Raw genomic sequence first — 17,886 nt, forward strand, 5'->3', positions numbered from 1 at the left:
AATAATGAAAATAAGGTTATGGTTATATTATATCCTCAGTGTATAAATTTGGTCTATAGTAATAATTCTATTGGTAGTCTAAGATTATAAATCTTCTTATAGTTTATGGCGTCTATGGTGCCTGTCAACTGCCAAAACCTTTATGTCAACTTGTCAACTGTCAACAAACAATATTACCTACAAGTGTGACAATGACAATAAAGATAATGGCATTATCGCAAGATCAGAATCGGCACTGAGGAAAGCATCTATTGTTCTTGAGTTGTCAGCCAAAGAAATAGGGCTTCGCATTAATGAGTCCAAAACAAAATATGTCACGATGTTGCCCGGTAACAGTCAATCCTCTGACATAAACATCGATGACTACACGTTTGAAATTGTGAAACACTTCACATATCTAGGTTCCCTAGTCAACAGCAAAAATTTTGCATAAAATTTGCAGCAAATCGGAGTTACTTTGGCTTCATTAAACAATTAAAATTATGTCTACTATTCAGAAAAACAAAGACCACATTATATAGAACACTGATCAGACCAGCTCTAACATGCCTCTTCTTTATGCACACTTACACTAGCACTTTCACTTTATGCATTGCATCTTTTTAATCACAAAATATTATATTATCCTAAAGTACATTTGCGAAGACTGAGCTGCTGTGCTAGTGCGAACTCGGGCTCTTGCCCACTTCGCGATATAATATTTCACACCATGGCAATAATCCACGCGGTACAATAAAATAACATGGGGTGGATTGATTTTTTTTATTTAATATCAAACGCTATAGCAAGTACACCTTGAGGCCGATTGGTCGCAACTCGATTTTCTTTTGCATGATTTTTGCCTGAAAGTAGCCGCTAAATGCATTTGAAATATATATGATAAATGTCAATCCACCCTTGTTTTACTGTGCCATATGAATTTGGACGATAATTATGAAATGGGCCATTTTCTATTGGACATCACGCAGCTGGTTTGTTTATTTGAAAATTCTAGTAATAATAAACATACTATATGTAATTACAATAATATTTCAGTCCAATATAGAATGAAATCATCCCATACTGTACACCACCAACCCATATATCCCATAACATTGTCCCTTTCTTTTGCACTGAAATATTTATGTATCGCATTGGACTTCTATTTTTTAAATGCACTTAGGATAATAAATTAATAATGATTCCAACACTGTATAATATTTACCAATCTGAAGTGTGAAAGCGCTGATTAGTCAGATAAATAAGTGGGAGTATACTAAGTACTTATTAATATTAACTTTTATGATAATTTAAGTTATTACCAACTTAATTACAATGGGTTACATCAGGAATCGTTATAATTTTTTTTTCAAATATTTATTTGATCAACAACAGACATCACACTGGAATAAAATATTTATTTAACTTTTTGTACATAATATTATTTGTACATTGGCGGGCTTATTGCCAAATGGCAATTTCTTCCAACCAACCAATAAAATAAAAGTTTTATTTTTATAATTCAAGTTACAGAACATATTCAATAGAAAAAAAAGCTTAAAGTATATAAAAATAGAAATAAACGTATTTGTTTATAAATTACCTTAAATCAAAACTATTACTCAGTGGGAAAAAGGAAAAAAGAGGAAAGAGGAAAAAAGAAAGGAGGAGAGATTAAGGAAGAGAAAGGAGATGTTTTTTTAAACGTGATTTAAACAGAGATAATGTAGTAACATCTTTGATGGTGGGTGAGAGATGATTCCACAGTCGAGCCGCATGGACACTATATGAGTTAGAGAAGAAAGAGGAATTGTGGATGGGTATTAAGAGAGTGCCTTGAGAATTAGAATGAAGAGGTAAACCATGGACTGATAAGCGTTGAAATTTTTCACGCAGGTATATAGGAGCGTTAGGACTATGAAGTACATTGAACAGAAGTGAGAGGGAGTAATAGTCTCTCCGCTGTCTAATTTTGAGCCATTTCAGTTGCCTACGATAATCAGAAATGTGGTCATATTTCCTAAGACCAAAAATGTACCATATGCATGTATTCTAAAGTCCTAAATACCTTACCATGCTATCATTACATACAAACCTCATATCCTCAGCATTCATCAATTTAACACTCATTTGAGGGTACTATTTGCAAACCCGGCAAAATCCAAATTCTAAAAAAAGTGAGATATTAATTGAAACTCATTCAGAATATACTTTTTAACAATAATTATAACATTGTCAGTTAAAAATATGGCTTTATTTGTAAGAACTTGACTATTAAATTATCGGGTTTGTTGCAAACATGGCAACCTTGACTTGAGTATTGTAAAGTTGGAATGTATAAAATTAAATTTATTATTTCACTACTGTTTCTTGACACAATCATGCTTATGTCACCACTGCTTACGTATAATATATTTACTGATTACAATAAAAAATTGAAGTTTAAAAAAAAGTTGAAGTTAAGTATTGTATCAGTTTTTTTGTGATTTGCTCAAAATTAAGAATGATGGATTTTGCCAGGTTTGCAAATAGTACCCTCATTTCAGCACTGTCATTCATAGCTTTCAACTCCATAACTATCTTTTGAGCTTCTAAATATAAAGTGTCACTCGTCCATGTTGAAAGACATTCTTGAATAAAACTAGTCTTTAGTCAAAGGAACAGAGCTCTGATTTCGATTGACACAAAGTTGCCTATTTTTTCACTGAAATTAAGATTGGATTAGCAAATGTATATTAATGAATCAAAATTAAAGAACGGTAATCAGGATAGAATTAAACTTTACGCATAATTGTCCATTTAATTCCTAACGAATATATTTCTTTTCCATGCGTAGGTCCAAGAGATGGAAAAGTAGAAAAAGATGTTGAAAGGGGAGTGAATGTGGGCAACAAAATGAACGGAGCACTAAGCACAGTAATTTCTAATAAAAATATGTCAATCGAAGCTAAACTGACAGTGCACAACCCAGTTTTAGTCCCAACACTTATGTATGGAAGTGAAACATGGAACTGGCAGAGGAAGGATGAAAGCCGAGTGAACACGGTTAAAATAAATACAAATACTCTTAGACGAATGTGTGGGAAATCAATGTATGAAATTAGGTTACAAATGATGAAATTAGGCGAGAGTGTAAATCTGAGTCAAGTATAATTGATAATATTAAGAAAGAGTCTCTGAGATAGTTTGGTCACGTAGAATGAATGGACGAAGAAAGAATGGTAAAACAAGTATATATGGCGAAAATTAACGCTAACGTGAGACAAGGACGACCGAGGAAGACGTGGCATGATCAGATAAACCAAAATCTTAAGTCTGGTCATGTCAAAAACAGACAGAACCAAAGGTATGTCTACTACATCATCAAAAGTGATAGAACAGACAACTCTTCTGATTCATATGGCGACTAAATTTCTTTACAGCTGCCTTTGAAATGGTGGAATCTATCCTTTCTTACAATTTTAGGACTTTGAAGAAGCGGAGATCTTGGCAAAGAGCCTTCACAACTGCACTGCACTAAATTGTCACGCTTTGACATAAACAGTTGCAATGAACAGAGAGACATCTCTTAAGGAGTCTCCTCTCAAACACATAAGAGAGAGCACTATGATATTAGAGTATGTCCAAATGATCAGTTTAAATTAACTACCTGGTAAAAGAAGAAGTATAAAAATTGGAAAATTGTTTTCAAGCGTTGCCTAGTAGGTGATTTGGTTCAGCCGGATGAATCTCACCCACGTGATAAAGGTTTCAGCTCTTTTACTTCACATAAGCCAACAGATGGAAGAGTTATGGAAATGTGGATGTTCAAACATGGGCAGAATGGTGAATATTACACAGTGTGTAAAATGGCCACTTGAACCAGCCAATGACAGGTCATAAGCCTTGTAAATCCCTAGACTTCTATATTCCCTTCTCAAAAATGTTTTCCCTCTCTGTTGAAATAAATTTTAAAAAGAGCACTATGAGTTCATGATAATCACCTCTCAGTGTTGATTTATCTGTTTCACTTTCATAAAAGTCTAAGATTTCTTTCATTTCCAACTCACAAAAAAAAAAATCCACATTCTCTTTGTCCCTTTGAAAAATGATTGAAATTGATACTTTCCCAACTTTCCTTGAAACATTTAACAAGTTGTAGGTATGTCAGGACGGCTCGTTACATCTAGTACTTTACATTCAAATACACATCATAAAATAAGTTCATATTTGTTATGACGGCATGGAAAAAACAACAAGTGCCTTTCCAATTTTTGTTCAAGTAAGACACATGCTCCACAAAAACGTTGTCTTTGATGCAGTTGTGTCACAGCAGGAAATTTGTACTTTGTCTTCTTTACCCTATACCCCAATGCATCTGTGCATTCCAAACAGCGTTCACTTGCTCTTTACCAGAAGAATTCTTCTGTAATTTTGGAGCCCCTATGTGCTGCTCACTGTCCCTAAATGTAACAAAAATTAGAAGTCTTTCTTATTTTGAGTCCCTGATATTTAATGCAGGCAACATTTTACTATCCCAATGTACAGTAAGAATTGCAGGTATGTATATCATCCTTATAAGCAGATTTAATTGTTTCAGAACCTTCTTCTTCTATTGAAAACACACGTTCCCTGGCATAGCGTAATTGATGTGACGTTATGTTAGATTAGCGACACAAAGGATAACAAATAAAGAACTGACTGCAATGCACATACTGACAGGCTCAGGACTGACTTAGTGCTGGGTGGAAGTCCTGACTTGTTCTTCATGCAAGTTCGTTCTCAAATCAGAACCGGTTAAAATGCTCCGATCTCGACAAAAAATGTTATATTCATGTTTTAGTTATTTTAACAAAATAGGAGGGTGAGCGTTCAACAATTTCGGAGTCGGAAAATAAATAGAAAATAGTAAAAATATCTACATAGAAAATAAAAAATAATAATACAAAGCGGTGCGGATGCGATTTAGGTATTTTGACGCTGAACATAATATTATAATTATTATTTTGTGGTGAAGTAGGAATACAAAATAAAATTTAATTCAAACATTATATCAATATATTTGTTGATTTGTTTTAAGAAAAAAATTTATAATCTACTACATATTTTAATTTTTCGGGTTCAAATAATGACCAATTATTTTTCGTTGAAAAGTCAAGTTTTTCAAAAAGATAATATCAATTTTAGTTTCACTGTATTTTAGACAAATAAAATATAACGCCACAAAATACTCGCAGTTATTTATTATACTATATATGGTGAAATTGTGTGATTTGTTATTTCAATTTATTACTAGATATGTGAAATTATTTCTAATATTATTACCATATTAGTGTTTAGTTTGTCTTTAATTTCTTAAGGGCAGTATATATTATTATGTACCAATTACTTATATACTAATTGCCCTAATCAAAAATCCCACCCCACGCCCCTGCACTGGGCATATATATACATAAATATTACTATAATACACAATTGAATAAAACAACCATTGTTTGCCAAGAACTAGAAGAATATAATATAAATGCGTATATATATATATATATATATATATAATATATTTATTTATTTTACAGACACATGTTTAAATTACATAATAAAGAAATGTGTGCATGCGTATATATATATATATATATATATACGCATGCACACATTTCTTCTTTCTTCAGAAACTTCGCTGGTCTGTCTTTAAACTTTATCTTTATTATGTAATTTAAACATGTGTCTGTAAAATAAATAAATATATTACATACATTAAAATATCCATGCCTAGTATTATGTTTATTTTGTTATTTTTTAAGTATTTTTCATACCCTTTTTAATTTGTGGAATATCATAATTTTAATTTTTCTGCTTTTGTAAATAATATTATAGTTTAAAATATAAAAATGTCTTTAAATAAATATTGTTATCTGTATGTCCCTAAATGAGTTTTTTTTAAAAACCCTTTGGGAATATTGTATATAATTATGTATAATATTTTTTCAATTTAATAAAAAAAAATCATTATACTCTTTTGAAGGCAGAACAAATCCACTTTAAGAAATATAAACCTTGTACATAATAACCTAGGGAAATAATAAATGTAGCTGCTATCAACAACAAACAACTGTGTCTACACAGTTCTGTGTGTGAAATAGAACCAGAAACCTAGATGAGTGCTTTCTACTGATTATTACTCTCAGATAGAAACCTCTGAGATACCTAAGTCCATCTCATAGTGTAGTGGTTGGCGCGCTCGTCTACCCTCCTTGAGGTCTCGGGTTCGATTCCTGGCAGAGTGGACATGAAACATTGATTTCAAAGGTAGCTTTAAACATTTCATTAGTCTACTTCTACTACGAGACTGGTACCTCATTTTACCTTCTATGTAACTTAAATGACATATTTTTTAAAAACAATAGTTATAATAATCTTATTTGACTTTGTTAAATTTTTATAAATACTACCTATAATGGAAATAGATTTTTGTAACATCACTTGAAAAACTCTTCTCGATTCTGGGCCATTATGAAAAGCAATGCTGCATCTGGTATTCCAAACCACTGCAAATCACTGATTTACCAAAAAATAAAATAAATGTTTGCATTCTGATAATTTATTTATTTATTTACCCAAATATTTCATTTTGAGGGCCATTTTCAACAAGTTGTAAATAACTCACCATTAGAAAATGGGAATCAAGTTGGGGTAGAGTGGAATTCGAACCACGGACCTTAGATCCGTGAATCCGAGACACTTGCCACGGGACCACAACCGGATTTTTGACATTCTTTTGAGTCCCATAACTCATTTACTTTGGATTGTGCCTTCCACTACGAACCAAAAGGGCATATTTTCCTCCTCGGAATATGTGGCCAAAGTATGCGGCCTTTCCTCATTTTATAGTGGTTAATGGTTCTTGCACTTTTTTATTATATTTAGTATCTTTTCGTTGGATACGCGATCAGCCGATGAGATACGCAGCATTCTCCACAACTCTTACTGCTCTCCATCTCATGTTCAACCTTAGGTCTTGGTTGCATAGGAGTTTTTCTATTTCGTAAATGGCTGACCTCGCCATCTCAATTCTAAATTTTATTTCCGAGTCTGGGTTCCACTCATCATTCAGCCAGCAGCCCAAGTAATGAAAATAAGAGACCTTTTCTATTGCACCACCGTCAATAGTAATGTTGACACTGGTACCTCTCCGTTTGCTGACTATCATGGTTTTAGTTTTGTAGTTCTGTGTACTGGCACGGTACACAGTGAACTAAGCCTATGGTGAACAGTGAACCATATCAGCCAACAACTTAATAATAATAGGTTGGTAATTTGGAGAAAATGATGAGCATTAATATTTTTAAATAACATAATAACTATGGCTTCAGCAGCTATAGCTCAAAAATCAGTGTTAACAGTTATATTAAAAAAACCATACCGATACCCGAGTGATTCGCTCTTCAAAGAATTTCAAGCGCTGGATATTCGTCAACAGTATATACTAAGGTCAGTAGCGGTCACACATCTCAACAGGGAAAAATACGCAAGGGTTTGTCATGTTCATAATACTAGACACTCCAATAAGGATCTGATTCTACAGAGAGGAGTCAATACTTTTTTGGCTCAAAGGCAGCAATATTATATAGGCCCGAGGGTATATAACCTTATCCCAGTTTCGTGGAAATGTGGTGGGATTGCCAGGCTGAGGAAGGTGTTGACTGCATTCTTAATCCACATTGGTCGGAGGGAGTCAGAGAATTTATTGTCCGATGTAGAAGGACGTAAGCTGGTTGATTGTTTTACTAGTAATGACTTAGGACTTAGGATATAGAGATTTTGGTATTATTTATGTTTTCTTTGGATATTCATTGTTTCCTTTAAGACTGAAAAAGCACACATTATGATAAAACTGTAAATACTTTTAAATATCATTATAAAATACATAATTTACTGCCTTAGAACGGGGAAGCTATTAGTTTAGATGAACCAACAGCAAAAATAAAAAATATGTATGTTTACTTTTACTACTGAATTAATTTGTTGTATAAATAATTACTTGTATATTGCTGTAATAAATATGTAAAGAAATAAATAAATAAATACATGTGAAAAACATAAACTAATTTTATCAAATTAGAAAAACATAAATGTTTACATATTAAAGATATTAGGCGGCCTCCGTGGTGTAGTGGTCAAGACGCTTGACTCACAGACGGAAGGTTCCGGGTTCGATTCCCGGTGAGAACACAAAAATTAAATGTGATTTTTCTCAAGCCTGGGTGTTCTGTGATGTAATTCACCACTGTAATTGGGCCTCCTGGCCTGTTGTGGTGCAAAAATAAAATAAAAAAATAAAAAAAAATATTGTATTTAAAGAAAAAAAAGTACTCGGGTACTAATTTTTACTTTAAAACAGAAATAACTGCTCTACAAGTTACCTTATGTTAGGTTTTTGTTATTTTCATTGTGCGTTTTTTAATATAAATAATATAGATGTACATATATACCTAGTTTTTAAAACAGTCTGAATATTTTGTATATTATCTCTGTCTATTAAGTTAGTCTTCTTTGATTATTCTCAAATGTAAAAACATTTCTAAAAAGTATATTGTTAAGTGTCCTCGGCACGGGTAACCCCAGTGAGGTCACATTATTTTTATTATTGTTTATAGTTTGTAAAAGTAAATGAATAAATAAATAAATGTTCAATTTAAATCACACCTTTTTCTAAAATTAGTTTTAGGGAATATAAATGTAGGATTGATAGTGGTGTTTGGTAGGTAGGTACATAATTGTAACACCTAGTAGGACCATTACGCACTGTCGACTGGTCGCCGGAGACTCGGTCTCTCGGCGATTAAAACGTAGGCAACTAGGACCAGGAGACCAAGCCGAGAGTAGTGTTTGTACATTTGTGCAGAATGGACATCGAAGAAGTTGCAATAGTAGCGTTACTAAGTATAAAGAGAAAAAAATGTAAGAGAGTATTGGGTACATCTTTTGTTGCAAGAACGGAGATTAAAAGGAATGTGAAAAAGACATTAGAAGGTACCCTCGTAATTTTTTAAACTATGCAAGAATGTCTGTGTGTTCGTTTGATGAGCTATTGTGTCTAACTATATGCGACTTTGTATTTCTCCGGAAGAAAAACTATTTATAACACTCAGGTAATTCACAACTTCGTTATTTTAAAACTGGCCTTTTTAGAAATCATACATTTGGAGCTTTGTTTATTTAGGTAGATACATATGATAAAATAATTAAAAATATTGAACTAAGAAGATATTTCTTAATTGTTTAATGAAAGCAATACCATATTAACTAATTACGTGATCAATTATGTAGTACAAAAAAAACAGAAAATTAAAGTTCAAAATAAATCCAAAATTTAAGAATCTTGAGAGGCACTTGAAGTTGCAGTTGAAAGTCGCGACTCTGGGCGTTCATGTGATGTTCAAGGAGCTGATGTTGGTTGCATGTAGTAATTTTGAGCTTCAGAACGTAATCGTGATTGTTGACTAGTAGAAGTAGAAGACCCAGCCTCTGGAGTGAAGTAACCACACTCATACTCATACTCATTTTAATTTTGCCACATTGTATTTGGATATTTATTATTATTTGGAGTGGAAGTTCCAAAAGAATCGATTATAGTAATTAATTGAATTTTCCCAGATGGCTTTTTGTGTTCGGGAATTTTCCTGAAAGAAGATAAAGGGACAGCAGAAACATTATATCCTCATCACGTGCCAAAGCATCTTCTTTATTTTTACGCGTATCAATACATTTGTTTAAAGTGTCCAATAACTCTCTTGTGCTATCATTTAAAGTTTTTTTTTTTCTAATTATATTTTCTCTCGAGTAAGGTCCTAAGGTTCTTAATAAATTGTCGATCGTTCTTCTTCCGCAATGCTACTTTCTGTATTCGAATGATAGCAGTATTATAAAGTTTGAAGCACTAACTTTGTAGTTATTCATTATAATAAAATAAATAAAACAACAGTAAAAACAAAGTTGTTTTATTTATTTTATTATTTATGATAGCAGTATTCTTCTAAAACAACAGTTGTTTGTATTGGAGATTTATGAGAAACAGCAGAGCCACTTTTGACATTTTTAAGTCTTTGTGTTTCTCTAGCAAAACAGCTTCTTTTATTTTTCCACCTTTTTTAAAGTGATTGACCTATAAATGAATTGCAAATTATATATAACTAGTGGGTGCATTTTTTAAGTCTTATTATATGCATATCATCATCATCATCATCATCATCAGCCGTCTCTTGTCCAATGTTGAACATAGGCCTCCCCCTTTAGTCTCCATATTTCCCTATCCTGAGCCAACCGCATCCAACCACTTCCTGCAACTCGTCTTATGTCATCAGACCACCTTGTCTGAGGCCTGCCGACACTTCTTCTACCCGTTCTGGGTCGCCATTCCAGGACTTTTTTGGTCCATCTAGAGTCTGTGATTCTGGCTATATGACCAGCCCAGCTCCATTTCTGGTTGGCAGCCCTATCGACCACATCGACGATCTTTGTTCTCGCTCTAATCCATGTATTGGTTTTTCTGTCTCTCAACGAAATACCCAGCATTCTCCTTTCCATGGCTCTCTGTGTCACTGATAATTTGTGTAAATTTTTTTTCGTGAACACAAAAGTTTCACAGCCATATGTCAGTACAGGGAGAACACAAGCATCAAAAAGTTTCTTCTTTAAGTAATATGAATACTTCGGAGATTTCAGGATATATGAGAGCTTACCAAAGGCGGCCCATGTTAAACCTAGCCTTCTTTCTATTTCTACCTCTTGATTATCTTTGCCGAGCTTTATTTCATGTCCTAAGTATATATAACTATCAATCTTTTCAATTATTTCTCCATTTACTAAGATGTTACATGATTGGTTTGCATCACTCATAACTTTAGTTTTTGAAGCATTCATTTTCAAGCCTATTTTCAGGGATGCTGTATTAACTTCGTTTATCATGTTTTCGAGTTCTTTCTCATCTTTAGCAAATAGGACTATATCATCTGCAAATCTGAGATTGCTAATGAGTTCGCCGTTGATGTTAATACCCTTGTCGTTCCAGTCAAGAGTTTTGAAGACATCTTCCAGAGCTAGTGTAAATAATTTTGGGGATATTGTATCACCCTGTCTTACTCCTCTTCTTATGCGGAACTTTTCGCTTGGTTCATGGAGCTGTACAATAGAGGTGGCATTATTGTATATGTTTTTTAGGAGTTCTGAGTACCTATGATCCACTCTACAATTATCTAAACCTTTCATTACTGCCCATATCTCTACAGAATCAAAAGCTTTCTCAAAATCAATAAATGCTAGTTGTAGTGACATATTATATTCATTATATTTCTGGATGATATTTTTCAGGGTCTGTATATGATCGTTCGTGCTGTAACCTCTCCTAAATCCTGCCTGTTCTACCGGTTGGTATGCGTCTAGTTTATTAGAGAGTCTATTATTAATTATTTTTGTGAACAGCTTGTACAAGTGAGATAACAAACTAATAGGTCGATAATTTTCCAACTTCCTATGGTCACTTTTTTTGTGAAGGAGAATTATCGTTGCGTTGTTCCATTCTTCTGGTATACGTTCTTCTTCCAGACATTTATTTAATAGAGTCACAACTGCTCGTTGAAGAATTTCTCCCCCACATTTTATGGTTTCGATAGCTATACCATCAGAGCCAGGGGTTTTTTTGTTTTTCATCTGTCTCATGGCATGTTGGACTTCTTCCCATGTTATATCAGGAATGTCTTCTGATCCGATATTTTTAATTCCAATCTTATTTTGGTTCTCACTCTCAGGTATTTGTGAGGTATAAAGTTTTTCGTAGAACTCTTTTGCTATATTTAGTGTTTCAGATCTATTTCTGCTCTCACTACCATCCTCTTTACACAACGTCGTTATTTGTTTTCTGCCAATGCTAAGTTTTTTCTGTAAAATTTTAGTTCCTCCACTGTCTTTTATAATGTCATTGACCACACTTTCCTTGTACTTTGCCACATCTTTCCTTATGTTTTTACGAACTGTTTTATTCAATATTTTATATTCTGGTGTAATCTGTTTTCCTTCACCTCGCATATCATTTCTCTTCTTAACAAGTGATTTTGTAGCGTCAGTTAATTTGTCATTTTTCGAAACTGATTTAGGAGTTATTGTTTTAACAGATTTGCTTATTGTGTCTGTTATACACCGGTTCATTTCTTCGCATGTACCTGAATAAGGAAAGGGTGACTTTTTTAGTTCTGTTGCGAGGATTGCTTGGTATTCTAGGGTCTTAGAGGAGAGTATCTCGAACACATTATTATGTTTTGGCTTTTTGATAAGTTTCAGCCTTTCCAATTTGGTATTTATAATAACTGTGCCTCTTACCAATCTATGATCGCTATCCACTGCAAACCTATTTAGCACTGATACATCACTGACAATGTGTTTGTGAGTACAATGGATGTAGTCATATATGTAAGTATTATTGTAACGATTGACCATGTTTTTTTTATTCCAGATTTCTTGGAAGTGGCTGCAAATTTATAGATCAACATTAATCATACAGACTTGGGATTTCTACAATTGCTGAGATAATAACAGAAGTTTGTCATTTTATATGATCTTTACTGAAAAATGGGTGTTTACCGCAACTAACAATTGAACATTGGTTAAAAATTGCAAACGATTTTAATTTACGAGCCAATTTTCCGAATTGCATAGGTGCAATAGATGGTAAACATATAAGATCTATAAAACCGTACAGTGGATCAATGCGTTATAATTATAAACACTTCTTTTCTGAAATTTTGAAGGGTGAAAAATTCCCACGTCTAGCAGTTGTGGTTTGTGTAATGTGTGTGAGTGCAATGTCGCAAGGGATACCCCTGAGTTCTTCGCCAAGTCTATTGCTTCAATACTTAAATTAGATTCATGGCTGTCAAAAATCATTATGCTTGGATTATCCTTAGAGCTGTTGGAATGTTTTGTAAAGTGCTCCATTACGCCGGCAAAAAAATTGCTATTCATCCAGCCTGATGGGGTTGCGAGTCCCAGTGTACCAGGCGGTGATCCTTTTAACATTTTATGTAGAAAGTTCTTGCGTAGGAAAACCATGACTGGAGGTAATGCTATGCAGCATGCCTTAACTAATACTCTTTTTTCGCCACTGATGATTTTGAGAAACGATTTGCAGTCCTAGAAGAGAAACAAAACATCATTAAAAAAAACAAAAATTGCATGAAATAAATGAAAAAAGATTGGACAGAAAAAATGACGAAGCTGACCAAGAGGAGGAGGAATTTGAGGATGTCCAGAAAGCAACTCGGAAACGAGAGAAGATTTGCTGAAAATTGACAATACCATGTGGCGAAGTCAGTGAGTTTGGAACCGGGTTATGAAATCACCGTTTTAGTAAAAATGTCCACAAAACTTCCATCACAAAAGAACTTTGTTTTTTAACTCTTATCTAGAAGCTGTAAATGAATTGAAGATTTATGATATATGGTCTCAAATAGGTAAAGAGTGTATAAACATCACTTCTGAATAATTATATTATAGGTTAAAAGGTGTCAATATTAATTAGGTTATCAAAGTGTACTGTGCCTGCATTTCAGAAAGTGCTATATTATAATGATATGGCACTTCATATTCCAACTAATGATAGAGACAGTCACAGTTACCTTTGAGTATTTGGATAATTCTGTATACTCGTAGTTGCAAAATACTAAAATGTGTTACAAATTCACTCCTCGGAAGACTTATTCCAAAGCAACTGAAATGTAACTATTCCAGAAATCTTTTATTATGAGAGTTATGTCATTATTTTTAAGTCACACTGTTTATTTTAAACTTCGCGTGGTAAGAATAAGTTCCTGTAGTATTGTCGCTCGCAGCGTGATTATATGTTGCTAACTTTGGCTGTCAGCTGTCACTTAGAATTTCACAGTAAAAACCAAAATATAATCAATGTAGGATGGCAACTTAATCATAAGACCTTAGACAACAAAAAATCTAAAATGATCATAAACAATATAGTATCAATCATTCTTTTATGGTCACAATTTTTTCTAATAGACCGAAACTTGTTATAATATTTATATCAGCAGGTTTATTCTGTCACAAAAGTTCGTTCGTTCGTCATATATCCATCTCACTCTAACGCAATTAAAGTCGTATTTTGCTCTCGTTTCCTCTTATACGATACGAATGAATTTACGAAACGAATTAATTACAGAATATAGCCACTGAGCAGTAATGAGCAATTTGATTTTTTTCCCATTGGATAAAACAATATAATGAAATGATAACTATTATGGAATTAAAACAATGTTGTTTTTACAGTGGTATATTGCTTCATTGTCATGATATTTTATTGTTCAACTGCTATATTTTATTGCATCCTACTTCCAGTCATTTACTGTATTACAGGTATCACCTGGCTCTTGCTAGAGCATATGGGAAATGCTCAACGGATGCACTCCTGGTTCTAACGGGCTTATCCTTTTTGGATCTGGAGGTCCAGAGACGATCCGCAGAAAGCGCTCCTGTATTATTGGTGGCGTCCGTCTATTCTCAACTGAAGGAATCTATATTAAAACTTGAATTAATATAATTCGGGGAAGAGTTATTTGGAACATTGGAAATCTTGTCAACAGAGTATACAGAAGAAAAATGATCAGCAAAAAGATCTGCAATATCTTGACTACCAGTAATGTGAGTAGCATTAGATATCATACTTGAAGGAATATCTCTTTCAGAACGTTTTTTTGCGATAAATTGCCAGAACTCTTTTTTTTAGAAAAAGTGGGGATGAAAAACTTACTGTGGCTCATATTGACCAAACGGTGATATATCCTGTGAATAAAATGTTTTGGGGCTCCTTTTCATATATGGGGACCGAATCTTTGATACCAATAGAAGGAATGATGAATAGCCTAAAGTATAAAGCTCTATTGGAGCAGCACTTGAGTACAGAACTGAGTAAATGTTGTGCTAATGCTGGGGCTGTATTTTAACAGGACTCAGCTCCTTGTCACGTATCGAAATTTATGCTTAAGTATTTCAATGATAAAAAGATAACTATTTTAGACTGGCCTGGAAATTTTCCTAGCCTCAACCTTATAGAAAATTTGTGGGTAATTTGTAAATCTAGGATACAAAAATTGGACTGCACTACCAAGATAAAGATGATAGAAGTTGTTATTCAGATGTGGTTTCGAGATTACAGAATAAAAGATTGCCGAATTTTAATTGATTCCATGCCAAAACGTTTTCAGGTTGTTAAAAAATATATTATTAATGTACGTCACCTGTAACTCAAAATATTAATAAAAAAACGTATTATATGATTACAAGGAATTTTATTCCATTGATTCGCACAATACTGTACTCTTGTACCATCAGAGACTTCGTAGTTTGGCGTAATCTTACAAGATCCACTGAAGATTTGCTTTTCATACAGTAGCGGCGTGAAGTTGAATATGGTATTTTGGCGGCTGCAGCTTTACGAATACCTGTTCCTTCTTTTGCTAAACTCAGCGCCCGCGCCATATCTTCTCTTTTCTCGCCTTTCTTAATCCGAGGCATTCTGTAGGAAGAAAATTAGCCATAAATATCCACGCCATAAAAAAACATAGTACACAGTGAACCGGCTCACGGTGAACTATTATGTTCCGGTTCATTGTGTACCATAATGCCATTATTTTTTACTATTACTATTTAAAGCCAATCAACAGGCTTATGAAAGCCCTAACAGATTGGCATTAATGAATATATATTATATGATAATTATGAAAGTATTTGATCCAATTCTAAATGTCAACGATTTAAAAAATTTACGTTGCACCGATTCAATCCGCGTTATTTATTTATTTGATTGACGGACTTATGCAGTCCATTCTAACAATGGTAAACACAATTTCTTATAATAAATACAGGTACTAATAAAATCAAATACAACTAAATAAAATTAAAGCTAGGACAAAAAAATAAAAAATTACTTTGTGATTTTTTAAATCCATAAAGACTTACACCAGAAAAGTGCAGATCTTGTCTCGAGTTTACAGTACAACACAATTGGGACATTGGTGCATGCAAGCCATAGTTATATGAATATTATAATTAGCAGACCATATCATAGAATTAAATTCAAGCAAGCTACGAACAAATGATTTATACAATATCTTATTACTTCATTCATCTAGACTCAAAATAAAGTCTAAGCTGTGATTGACATCTTAAGCCTTTACCAACAGCCATATAATGATATAACATAATGGGATTGAACTAAAAACTTTAACATATGAGTAGCCACTGCGGGAGAAATAATCCAAAAATACTTAGGTGAATAAAAGTTGGTGACAGATGGATTTTAACAACTCTCAGGTGGTGCAACCATTCGACAACACTGACCAGAACAGACTGGTTTGAAACTTAGTCAATATACTCAGTCAAATCCAAATGCCTATCCTTTGCCGCCGTTTGCATAACACCTATTCTCCTCTGTGGATGCGAATTTTTGGCACCTCACTAGGGCCCAAAACAGCAATAAACTTAGTTTTGAGAAGAGGTGTCTCAGAAGAATCTCGGGTGTGCGGTGGTTTGACTTTGTAAGTAATGAAGTAATAAGATAGTGGACGCAGCAAACTCCGGTGACAACTGTCGTCAAGCGGAGGCGATACGCAGCCATGTACTCGTGAAATGGGCCAGGTATAAGCAATACCCCCTCTTCAAATTCCTGTGTACTGACGGCGCCCCTGGCACGGCGTAACTTACTATTCTTTTGTTTCAAATTGAGATATAAATGAAAATTAACGGATCATATTTAAATGATTTATTTTTTAAAAAGGTTAATAAAAGTGCAAAAAATATCGTTTGTTTGTCTCTAGAGTTGTAAATACACCATGGATCTCGAAGTGGATTTCACTCTAATTCTTCTTTAAAACTCCTTCAAATCGAGATATACTAGTAAATTTAAATTATCGGATCTGATGTAATTAATTGGTATTTTTTTTCAATATTGTGCATGTATGTATTATAAGGATTTGTGTTTGCCATTTTTTTCATGGATTCAGTCCGTTAATAAATAAATAAAAAGGTTTTTTTATTCTTCTTAATTCACTTTTATTTGATACTTTTTCATAAAATATATTATTGAATTTAAATTTATCTATGTAAAACATAAAAAAGTCTACAAGGCGTTTAAATATATAAATAAATAAAATAAAAAATTGCAAAAAATATAATTTGTTCATCACTAGAGCTATAAATACGCCGTGGATCTGCCAGCCGCGTCCTTCCCTCCTTCCCTCCTTCCCTCCTTCCCTCCTTCCCTCCTTCCCTCCTTCCCTCCTTCCCTCCTTCCCTCCTTCCCTCCTTCCCTCCTTCCCTCCTTCCCTCCTTCCCTCCTTCCCTATATTCACGATCTCTGTACAGGCCCATTTCACACGTATCGTCATCGTCCAAATCCACACGGCACGGTAAAATTAGGATAGATTGTAATTTTTGTGATGTATTATTCTTCTGAATTTATATATAATTTATTCAGCGGCTACTCTCGGGTGAAAATCCTGCAAAAATATATCGAGTAGAGATTAGACGACGCCATGGTGTATTAGTTATTGCGTTTGCCTGCCTGCGCCCTGAGGTAATAAATAAAATAGCAAAAAATAATTATTGTAGTACAATAAAATACTGTCAATCCACCTTTTGTTATTTGATATTTACCGTGATGTGGCCCACTGTCTGTCGCATATGCTGCACGCGCATTCTCGGTGAACTGGCGCGGGGCTTCAAACGATTAGTGCCATCCTGCCAGGCCTGCGATAGAGATCCAGACGCACGTATTGATTGAGCTCACTCGGCTATTGACTTGTATCGGAATTCCTATGACGATGAAGGTGTCCATACCGTCCCGCCTGACGACTTGAGGTGTTTTGTTTG

General features: G+C 33.9%; 1 long non-coding RNA gene across 2 annotated transcripts; it reads right to left on the reverse strand.

The window, feature by feature from the left end:
• Positions 1-9,225: 9,225 nt before the first annotated feature.
• On the reverse strand, positions 9,226-13,899 carry LOC148276493 (uncharacterized). 2 transcript variants are annotated; one of them, XR_015823719.1, is made up of 2 exons: positions 13,626-13,899; positions 9,226-13,140 (listed from the first exon to the last, which is right to left on the reverse strand). It is a non-coding gene; the product is annotated as an uncharacterized LOC148276493 (long non-coding RNA). The 2 variants fall into 2 exon arrangements; XR_015823720.1 differs by lacking the exon at positions 13,626-13,899 and adding an exon at positions 13,230-13,418.
• Positions 13,900-17,886: the final 3,987 nt, after the last annotated feature.

This window comes from Micrasema longulum, unplaced genomic scaffold (genome assembly GCF_059751315.1).
Source record: "Micrasema longulum isolate JH-2025_06_02 unplaced genomic scaffold, ASM5975131v1 h1tg001211l, whole genome shotgun sequence".
In the NCBI taxonomy this organism is placed as follows: domain Eukaryota; kingdom Metazoa; phylum Arthropoda; class Insecta; order Trichoptera; family Brachycentridae; genus Micrasema; species Micrasema longulum.